Source organism: Silurus meridionalis, chromosome 9 (assembly GCF_014805685.1).
Source record: "Silurus meridionalis isolate SWU-2019-XX chromosome 9, ASM1480568v1, whole genome shotgun sequence".
Taxonomy (NCBI): Eukaryota; Metazoa; Chordata; class Actinopteri; order Siluriformes; family Siluridae; genus Silurus; species Silurus meridionalis.
Window position 1 is genome coordinate 14765313 of NC_060892.1, and position 12123 is coordinate 14777435.

At 34.8% G+C, this 12123-nt stretch overlaps 1 long non-coding RNA gene across 1 annotated transcript; it reads right to left on the minus strand.

The window, feature by feature from the left end:
* Positions 1 to 7732: 7732 nt before the first annotated feature.
* LOC124390919 lies at positions 7733 to 9865 on the minus strand. Its single transcript, XR_006926878.1, has 2 exons — positions 9692 to 9865; positions 7733 to 8500 (listed from the first exon to the last, which is right to left on the minus strand). It is a non-coding gene; the product is annotated as an uncharacterized LOC124390919 (long non-coding RNA).
* Between the last annotated feature and the right edge of the window lie 2258 nt (positions 9866 to 12123).

Here is a 12123-nt window from a genome sequence, read left to right on the forward strand (position 1 = left end):
ACCATTGGAACCCATGTACACCAGTTTACCTTGTGGAGAATTCTGGCCAGAAGTGGTGTTCATTTAAAAACCATTTAAAATATGATATAGCAACTGGGGTGCAGAAAATTGGTAGTAAATGCTCTGCACTGATATATTTGGCTGTACCAGGAGGCAAGTTGTTGGCAGAAAGCCTGGAGAGTGGTACAATAATGAGTATCTGCAGGCATTAGTGAAGCATGGTGGAGGTTTCCTGCAAGTTTGAAGCTGCATTTTTGCAAATGGACAGCAGTTGGAGATTTTGTGTCCCCAATGCTGAGAATTACAGGCAGATAATTATCTATCATGCAATATGATTAGGGAACGATCTCTGCCTTACGGTGGCCGAGAAGTGCAAAACACATTAACAAATCAGAACAATGCAAATAATGCAAAACAATGCAAAAAAATAAATATATATATATATATAATAATTCCCAAAAGAAATAACAAATCCAAAAGCAAAATAAGAAATCCAAAAACACAAAGACAATTCAGACAAACTGGAGAAGGTAGTTTGTGAATGGAACACTTACAGATCATTGGACGAGACACCTGTCATTCAAGATATACAGGAAATTAAATCTTATAACTTTGTTTCTTGTACATGTTTAAAGTTATCCGTTTACTTTAAACTATTTTTTATTTCGATCAGTGCACCTTTAAATATGAGAAAATAAGTAAACACTGGAGAAATATGGAGAAAGGAGAAAATGGAATTAATTCAAATCTACTTTAAGGAAGGACATTCATATGCAGTGATGTTGTAGATGCTGCAGTATATCATGACATAAAGATTAATTTGTACACTTTTACACATATGTTCCAACTTTCTTCTGCCACAGACAGTTGTACTTCAGATGCTTTATGGTCTGATATCCATAACTGGCTTTACCCAAAGGTTCCCCATCTAAGAAATGTCACTGTGAAGGACATTATCTTTGGAAAATTTTATATACACCAATTGAAATACTTGAAAGTGAAACCAACGTTTTTTGCATTTTATAATGAGTTTATTTCTTTCACAAAAGCCCTTAAAGTGATTAAAAAGAAAAATGCACTGAATCTTTTGTCCTTTATAGAAAAATATGATTTACAATGTCCGAGTTGAAGGCGGGAAGTGTAGTGATGTCCAGGATGAGGCAATGCGGAGGGACATTCATGATTAGGCTAGGGATCCATGCTGGGATCTGAGAGAAATAGCAACGACCTTAGCAGGACATGGGGCTAAGTGACGTTCTCATCAGAGCCAGGAGTCCAGACTGATTTCGAAAGTGGGGGAAGGGCAGGTGTGTTTCATACCAGACTGAATCAAGGTGCTGCATGATGTCGGCTTTGCATTGAGTTGGTTAATATGTCAATCAGTTAAGTTAAGCTGTTTCAGGTTTTTACTTCATCACCACCATGTCAATGATTATTTTCACATAAAAGCATCCCTGTTTTATTTCATTCATTACATAGTAAAGTGAATATTTAAATAATCTTTTCAATGTGCAGTACTGTTTAAAACTTTACTTTAGTGAACATTCCTCTCAGCCACACACATTGCAATACCTCTCTCTGTTTAAACATGTTTTTAAAAGATGAGTGAAATCCTACCCAAATGTGACCACCACCTGCGGCGAAGAGATCGCTCTTCTTCATTCTTCATCAGTTTCCATGGTAATGCCTTTTACCAGAGGTTGCAGAGTGTTCTCACTGAATGTAGTGTACAGTTTGCAGATTTTTTTTCTTTAATAGCAGAAAATTACTCCTCTAGAAAGGAATCAGGCTGTGAGAGAGAGAGAGAGAGAGAGAGAGAGAGAGAGAGAGAGAGAGAGAGAGAGAAATTACTTAATTCCAGTGTTGTGCATCCTTTTACAGAAGCTTGAGCCTCTGGCAGGTTTTAGTTCTTTTATGGTCACTTTGTTTTTTGAGCAATTTTGACTCAAGGACCAGAATGACTACATTAATAATTGTTTTGGGACCAAGGTACATGATAAGAGCTGTTGATTCATGTCAAACAGAACATGCAAAAGAAATATGAAACGAATAATACTGAGCAGGAGTGAATTTAAGACTTCAAAGCTTCTGACTCCTAAAGTTTCCAGCTTTCACAATTCCCGGAGAATACAATAACCTCTCTTTGCCTGAACCTAATCACCCAAATCTTATTCTAATCCCTATCTGCTTCATGTTAACCATGTTATCCCCATAGAGAACTGTAATTTCATGGGAATGGGTCCATTTTTTTTTTTAGAAGAAGAAGAAGAAAAGTTAGTATTGCTTTCTCTTCTCAAGTGCATTATTTAGTCCCATGGGGTCCTGGCGGTGTCTGGTGCTCTCAGACAGAGAGTTTTTATAGAAAATTTTTATATTCTTATAGACAGAAAAAATATGGGTGGAAATATTTTGGTACAGAAGACATATTGGGAACACACAGTCAACACATAAGGGCTCTTTTATATATAAATGAATCATCTCTTCAGTGTTGCATAAGTGTGATGAGAATTCAAACATCCTCACAAATGTAAAAAAAAAAAATGCTGTATTTATCCTTAACTTTAACCCAAATTTAAGCTATTATAGTGCCTAGCCAATCTGACAGCTGATTAGCAGCTAATTAAAAGAAATCTTTTCGAAAGAAGTAGTTAGCTACCTAGGTGATTAGCAAACAAATGTACCATCAAACAATTTAACTTTTTGTTGTTAGGAATGTAAGCTATAAATGACAAAATTGAAGGTAAGTAAATAAAATATTAAAAAATATTATTTAAAAAATATGTGCCAATATTTAGGATGTCCCACAAGACAAGCAAGCTAAAATTCTGTCTTAGTAAGTAATGGGGTTAAATGTTTAATAAATAAACAACTACTACTACTACTACTTATAATAATAATAATAATAATAATAATAATAATAATTGTTATAATGTTAATTATAATGTTACTATTATTATTATTATTATTATTATTATCGTTATTATTGTTGTTGGGGATGGTGGTGGTGTTTTTTATTAAGAAATATTCATTGTAAATAAGTAAATAAATATGCAAGAAGTCTAGTAAGTAAGTAAATAATTAGATATTGTTCTATTTTATTGTAAGATAATTGTTTTTTAATGCTTGAATTTAGTAAATTGCTAAGTGCAAAGCTGTCTCTAGGTGATGTAATCAAGCCTTATAACCACCACAGCATGAAGGAACATAAGGCCAAATGACTGAGATAAAAACACATTATTGGATTTCAAAAGCTTTTTTAGTTACATTGTTCTGCTGTAAATTAACAGCTGTAGAAATCAGCTCTGCTGCCCTCATTGCCTTTATAAAATATATTTGGATTCAATGCTGAAGAACTTGACAGAAGTTGACAGAAGATAACACACATGCACAAGTGACTATCCCCGGTGAACTGAAGAGCATAGTAACAAGCGTCGGCTACAGAAGTGTACTTGGTTGGAAAAAAAATCCAATTTGTACTGGATTCAGGCTGCAGAGAAATTCATTAATATCTGAATATTGACGATTAATATTAAACAGCACACTAGAATAAGAAGCCATGGAAGATCTATCAATTTATATGTTTATGTCTAACACTGCAAACTGATTTGTATGAACAATGGATTCTATGCTCTAATCAATGCTGAATTGTCAATTCTGATCAGAAGGTGTTAATTTTCTATTAATGTAACCTTCTACCACTTTCTATGAATGTAATACTCCCTATTTTGCTCTATTATGTTATTGTTTCTGCAGCAACAGATTGATTACTTACTTTTATGGATAGAGTTTCGAGTGCTTTGTAACAGTCATACAATAAAAAAAATGATAGAGAAGATGGTGATTTTACTTTAGTTTATAGACGGCATCTCCAGTCATCAGAGACAAAGCTGCAACTTCAGGCACAGGATAAAGAGTTATGTGTCTTTCTGTGTTTTTGTGGGTTTTTTTTCTTTTTGTGAAAAGACTGTTTGTGGGAGAAAGAGAAATAAAGAGAGTGAAAGAGCTAGAGAGAGAGAGGTGTCCAGTATAGGTAACTATTAATGGATAAAAAATGTATTTAAAAATCTTTTCATGTAGCAAATTTCTATTAGACATATGATAAGAATAAAACACTCCAAAACATGCAATTGTTGGAAAAGAATCATCTTCGCTTCAAATTTGCTTCATCTTCAATTATTTTGCTATAACATAATGCCTTCAAGGGTTTTATGTCTTCCTTGATGCACTTGCCAATTTTATTCGAATGCAGAATGAGAGTCAGGGAAACATCTCTTGAATGTTTCTCTGCCTGATTTTGCACATTTCTCGACATTTGCTTTTATTATTTGGAACCAACCGATCATCAAAAGCAGCTGAAAGTCCTTAATGCTCCACATCTAAGTCAGCTTAATCTCAGGATTCATCACTGATGTCGTTATGTGGCTTTTTTTCCCCCTCTGTAAGGCCATCAGAAAAATTTGAGTTGCTTTCAGCCAATGTTCTGATAACCTTTTCTATGATGTGGTGCTCTGGATGTCTTTTCTCTAATGCAAGGACATTAAACATACTGGAGCCTGCAATCCAGACACCTGACAGGAAGCAGTGTGGTGGATCCTACATGGTCAGCAATATTGTGTATTTCTGATTAGATTTTGTTTTTGTGGTCACAGCTGCACAATGTATTGACAAGCACAATATAGTTCTGGGAGAGCTATGCTAAGATGTTGCATGGTTTCTATTGTTTTCTTGAATCTTAAAAATGGTTTTGGCTTCCTTAGATATAAAACTGAGCACAAGCATGATTGTGATGCATAGCAAAACATAGCTGTGTGCATTACATGTTTGCTTGGAAGAACTTGCTGAGGACATTGTATATAGATTAATCCTGGCACAGACAAAACAAGCCAACTACATAACATAAGTAAATGCTTTACCAAGCTTACAAATGGCTGCTAATTCGCTAAATACCAAACAAGCTTGTTAACAGTAATTTGCCATCTAACAGCATTGTGTTAAGATTAGTAATTAACTGTGTCTAACTTCAATATTAACTCTGTTCTTTAGCTTCAACATTCTCAGTTTGCTGAATAAGAAGGCTAATTTTAGCAGTATTATTAAACTGCTGTGTGTTTACTCACTGTGGAGTTCTGCAGAGAAAGTCCAAAAAAGCAAGCAGTGTGTTATGTAACTATTGTTTCTAAGCTTGTTTAATGAAAAATTGTACCTGTCTCTTCCTTTTTTTTTCTTCCATCTGTATTTCAACTTAAAACAATTGGATCATTTTAAGGTTTAGCATTTTAGACATAATCCAAAGGAAATAAAAGGCTTTTGTTCTGGGAAACTATTACGTCAGGTAAGGTAGTCCTAGCACTCCTGCGCAGCATCCTTTTCGAATTCTTCATCCTGTTAAGACTAGTCATAGCTTTGTCCTTTTTATGTATCATTCTCTGAAGACGTATAGCTTTGGACACCATAGTACACACAACACACTTTCTTCAGCAAACTAATTATTACAGGTTTGGAGCGTTTCTCAGATAAGAAAGTCAATTCTCAAAACTACTTGTTCAACCTCCACATCATGAAGTCGCTTGTGCTCATCATAAAAACATTTATTGTTGCTTTGATCAAATTGTGAATGCTTTTGTAGATTCATTTAATTGATTGTGTACAATTGTCTGCTGTTTCCTACATTATCAGTTGTTTGTCATGTTGATCAAAATATATGATATAGGTTTCACCTGAATAGTCTCAACCCCAAAACATCTCAGCATCAGTTCATTGCATAAGTCACTAAATGCAAAATGGTTAAACCAGTTGTCATCATGTCATCTAAAATTTTGATCAAACATTTTTTTGGGAAATGTGACTTGAATTAATGAATTGTGCAGTTGAATGTAGAATTTTACTAATGAAGGTGAGTGAATGGAATCAGATTAAACAAAAATTAAAATTATTACAGTACAGTGAAAGTGTTACAGTTTTTCTCAGTTGCTTTGGAGCGTTTCTCAGATCAGAAATAAAATTCTCAAAACTACTTGTTCAACCGCCACATCATTTAGTCACTTGTGCTCATCATAAAAAACATATCTTGTTGCTTTGATCAAATTGTGAATGCTTTGGTACATCATTTAATCGAATGTGTACAAGTGTCTACTGTTTCCTACATTTTTAGTACATTTCACCTGAATAGTCTCAACAACCAAAACATCTCAGCATCAGTTCATTGCATAAGTCATTGAATACAAAAAGTTGAAACCAATTGTCATAAAAAAATTTCGATTCAACTTTTTTTGTAAATGTGACTTGAATTGATGAATTGTGCAGATGAATCTTGAATGTCACTAATGAAGGAGAGTGTATGGCATCAGATCAACCAATAATCAACTAGTTCTCTAAAACAGGTCAAGGCTGAATCTTGTGAACCTTCAATTGGAGAGTGTAAACAGACAGAGCAAAACAAGAATTATAAATTCTGAAAATTGATGAACAACTAGGACACAAACTCTAGTACAGTAAAAGTGTGAATCCTGTCTGGTCTCTTGCAATCAATATAAATCAAATATGCAATCAAATAAATACATTTGTGCTGCTGAAATTCATATATAACATACAGAATGAATTAAACTTTTGTGTATTTTAAATCACTGTAACCCAAACCATAGTTTATATCAAGAAATACTGAAACTCTGCACCGTCATACTGACAACATGACTACACATTTTGACGATCTTGTTTGTGAACAATGACAAAAGGACTTGTCATTCTGATGGGAATGAGATGTTCATTGATACAAACACTTACTGTTGAGAGATGAACTGAGGATTTTGAGAAAAATACACGCTTCTGCAAGAAATGCAATTTTTTGTGCTGTTTGTACAAATTGTTTTGAGAATTCACTCATTGGTTTGCAAATATTAAGGATGATTCGAGAAAAGTTTCAAAGCACCTGAGAAAACCTGTAATTTAGGCATTTAGCCCAAATGTAGCCAAGACCAAAACCATAACACCTGCCCAGAAATCCCCAAAATGAATTAAACCCTTTTTGGAATATATTTGTTTCACTTGAAGTGGCAGGATAATGTAATTATTATTAAAATGTCTCTGAAAATAGTCTTATCCAAATGTGTCATGCACACACCTGAAAACTGTCTATAAAAAATTAAGTAATATGATATTCTAATTTGTACTTTTATGGAAAAAAATATGTTTTTAGCTTTTTTCCTGGGTGTAAAGACTATCGAAAGGGCTCCTTGCCCACTGTAACCAAAGGAAAACCAAGTTAGGTATGTTATGGAGTTAGGTATGTTATTCCTAGTTCAGAGGCAGCCTTCAAGTACATGCTTGTTATATTCATGTCCCCTATAATGCACAGACACAACTGTGATTTATAGAGAGTATCCTATGTGACTATAATATACATATCTTATAATAATCATTGCAGCACAGGAATATTACTAAATGGAAATCTTAGCTCATTCAAATAGTACCTTTTAATACTATGTCCTATAGTCACACTTCAAAGAGAACTATAATAATAATAATAATAATAATAATAATAATAAAATAGAATGTTATTAATAAAATTAAATTTAAGATCCAATTTATTAAAAAGTCATGCATAATTTTAAAACAAAGAAAAACCAGTGTTACACAAATGAGGTGAAAAGTAAAAATATTAAATACAAAGGAAATCTGTTTTTATTTTCTAGCGTTAACATTGAATCCAGTGGAGACAGAATGATTGAAACTGGTGTGTGATTCAAGCAGACATTTTATTCAAAAGGCCAGTTTGAGTGGGTGGATTATTGAAGGAAAAAGTCAATGCAATAAGATCAAGAAGTGAGTCATTGTAAAATTTAACTGTGCTCCTTGAATGATAAAGGCCCCTGGTTAAATGGGCTTCTTTTTTCCTCCCACTGTAAGATAAAAGAGTCTGTGACAAAATGGCTTTGTGGCATGAATTATTCAGGAGTGTTTCTCAACATCACAATGCAAAAAAAGCACTACTGCATACATCATTAAAAGAACAATGGCAGAAACAAGGTTTTTCCAAAAGACTGCATTTTTTTCCAGACACTCAATACACAATGATGGTACAGAACACAGGGACATTTTTGACAGAACAAGAGTTATTTTCTATGCAGAGTCAGGAAGTTAGGTTCAACAGGTATGACCATGTACACAAGAAAAGTTACTTGTATTTAGACTCATACACTTAAAAAGTTTTATGGATTCATTTGAAAACAATGATAAACTAAAGTGATGTGAACAAGACTAAGGTGAATTCAAAATGTAATGCATAGGTGATTAGCTCTGCATAGCCCTCTCATAAAATCTGAATATCAATCTGTATAAATTCAGTATTAAGACAGAATACAGGCATTTCTTAGCAAACATCTGCAAAAACATTGACAATGTGGTTTGTGTTTGTCCAGAACGTTGTCTCTTTGCATGTGTTGCTCTTTCTGCTGACTTTTAGGAGGCTGTCAGGATCTTAATGTCACTTCAGCTTGATGTCACACTATTGGGAAGACAATGAAACTTGGCTGCAGTCAGAATCTTAAAAGGCAAAGCTTGCTAAACTCACACTCAGAGTTGATAGTTCCACAAATGTTATGTCAAATCATTACTCTCTGCTCTGGCATACAATAAAGACAGACATCCCAGCTCTCAGCCAGCTAAAGCCACATTGGTAAACTGTGAGACTAGGAAAGGCTGTCAGGCTGCATCCCAGGCGGTGCACAAGGCAAGGCTGAATCTATTTGGTGCATCTGTTCTGCTTCGATGACAACAGCAATTCTTCAAGCTCAACTTGAATGTCATGGCATCTAACAGGGAGGCAGAGATTCATCGCGCTTGCAGATAAACAAACAGGAGCCAAACGATGCTTAAAATGCCAGGTGGCATCAACCAGGAAAAACACTTTTGTAAAAACTCACCTGCCATCTGGAACGGACTCTGCTTGCAATTTTAGTCACTGGCTAGGCCAGCTTCAGTTTTTCCAAAGTGAACTGACTGTATATAATTTCACAGCTGACACTAAAGATAACACTGTGCTGTCACTTTGAACTCTGCTAGTGACTCAGAAGATTAAGCATTGTCAACACACCATTTCTGCATGTACATTCCAGTGCACCTGAAAATCCCACTTTATAATCAGTTTTGACAATTCTACCTGAAATACTTTGTTCACACTGCAATATTTGTGATGTGCTTAGCAATTCCAGTGCTGTATTTTTGCCAGTATAATCAAGAGTCTAATCAGTGATGGTGGATACTGGTATTGCTAGGACAGTTACAATTTCAGTTTCCTATGAGGTAAAAAAAGCTCCAAAAACAAATCTTTTTGAACATCAATGTCATGTTAGTGGCGATGTTGCGAACAATGCAAATACTAAACTCAAACAATGAGCTCAAAAAATGCACTTGCTGAGTAACTTGGCTAGTTAACAGTTGGTGATATGATGATTGTGATGCTGCTGTTGCCGGTATTACAATGAAAGTTGGAGCATTAGAAGTTGATCTTTTTAAGCAGCGTGTACAGATAAAGAGGTAAAACTAAATTTGCACATACAGAGCCTTGCAGTAACAAAATTACTAGAGCATTTCATTTCCAACAAGAACTGGTCAACTTCCTGCAACATGACAACCACCATTAGCAACTAGATGTGGGCATGTACAACACAACAAAGTTAAGAATAGTTTAACTTACTGCAAACATGGAACGACTTGATTGCAGTAAAGATGAAGATAGTAATGTCAGAGAACCACCAGCCACACCTTCCTCCAAGACTTACACTCTCACTCAGCCTCTCCCTGCTCTAATCACCTACACCTGTTCCCCATTTACCTTCCCACCACCTGTGGTCCCTATGCTTCCATGCTCCTGGCTATGCTTCGAACAAAGCACTCAAGATAAGTCTCTGTTTGCATGTGTAGAATAAATAAAGACAATAAAGCACATGGGGCATGTGGTAATAGGAGCAATTTCATTTTACCCATTCATAGACTTCATACTACAGTGACTGGCAACTTGCAGTAAGAAAATCTATGAACATAGCAAAAGACACCTGAAGAAACGAAATGACCAAAACCCTGCCACATAACTCTCTTCATGTAGAGATGAAATGAGGGCAAAATTAGCAGGTAGTCAAATGCACATAGTTTCGCGTAATGATGGAAAATATTTACAGAAGTTTAGATGAGAGAATATTAAACTGTAGTCATTGACCTGGGATTTTATTTAAAAAATATTTGTTATGCAAGTCATTCAGGGTGAATTCATTCTGTTAAAATTCCAGAGGCTCCATTTTAATCCTGACAACAATCAAACACCCACCAAGGACAGACTGTGAGTCTGACTGCAACATATCTGCAAAATGCAGGCAATATTAACTAGCTAAGTGGCCAGAGAAAAACTGAAATAATAACCATGAAATTCTACATGAAAGGAAAAACTTACACGTATCAGGATGAAACAAAAGCTCCTGTGGGTGTAATATCTGTCTGCATAGTACATTTGAATGTAGAAATTTGATGCTCCGTGTTAAAGTGTATTGTAAAGTCTGTGTCTGTCTCGTGGGTGTGTAAAAATTCACTTGAAGCATGTGGAACGTCAGAGACTGAGACTGTCTCTGCACGAGGACAAATAGATCAGCCTTTAAATGGAGTGCTTGTAGCCCTCAGGTGTTGTGCTATAAGAAGTGCTGAATTCAGGTCTTGTGCTAAAGTAGGTGCTTTAAAAGCTGCTCCTGGGAGTCTGACCCAAAAAAGACATAGAGCAATGATGTTGACTCAATGTGGTGACAGTCTCTTTATATACAAAACACAAAAACAAACAGTTAAATTAAAACATACAGAGATGACATCATCTTCTACTTGAGAGTTTTCAGTTTGCCATTTTTGACTGTAGGTGGCACTATTAAAGTTTCATTAGCAGTTCTATGTTAACTAAAAGACTTATGGCAGACGGCATATAAGATGGCAGCAGCCACATAGGAGCATATTAATAAATGATAAATTGAAAGAATTGCTTGTGCTGTTTTATATTAATGGAAAGTCGTCATGTGGTGAAGAGTCATAAAAGTGTCTGTATCTTATTACCCGCTCTGACACTTGCCTATGAGCAGTATATGGTCAGTCTATAATGAGTGCTTGATCAGTAATTGATCAGCCTGAGATAAGACTTTGATTTCTTTAATCAGTCTTTGATTATTTATAATCAGTTTTTGATCAGACTGTGATCAGCATTTGTGCAGGCTATGGTCATTATATGATCAGACTATGGCAAGTTCTTAATTAATCTGTGATCTTCATTAATTTCTGTTTAGTCTTTGATCAGTCTGCGATCAGTTTTGAACAGTATGTGATCAGTCCATGAGCAGACTTTGATTTGTCTTTTATTAGTCTGTAATCAGACTTTTTTTTTTGTTAATAAATCAAGATATGTACAGTAGATAATAGCAAATTGTATTTCACATTTTTGTTAGAAATTTTGCACACATTTATTTGTGTGGAGCTACATTTTGTTTTTGGTCTTTTTTTACTCAGCTTTCAGTAATTCATTTCAATAATGAAGAATTACATGACTATTAAGGTTTCCCAGATACCTGACAGACATAAAAAGAGACCCTGAATTAATTCGGAGCCAGTTCTTACAGTATATACATATAATACTTTAGACTAATAACGTAGGTCAATGAGAGGTCAATTTATTTATTTTATATATATATATATATATATATATATATATATATATATATATATATATATATATATATATATATATATATATTTTTTTTTTTTTTTTTTTTTTTACCAGTGCTGAGTTTGTTAGGAATCTGAATTTATTCCTACTTCTGGCTGACAGTGAAGTTTTTTTTCCTAAGTGGAGTGCTGCCATTTAGTAAATCTACTATCCTATGAATATTTGATCAGAAACCACGGTATAGGGGAGTGGAGGAAAGGACGGTGAGGTGCGCAAGGTGTGTGAGTGCCAAGGCTGTTTCAAATTGAATGAGCCACACATGCATTATCAGGAGTTATTAGCCTCACTCCAGCCTGATTTAGTTAGCCATAGCAGTAATTACACTAGAGCCAGGCTGCTCTTCTTGACATTATGGTACAGCTTTGCTCACGCTCATA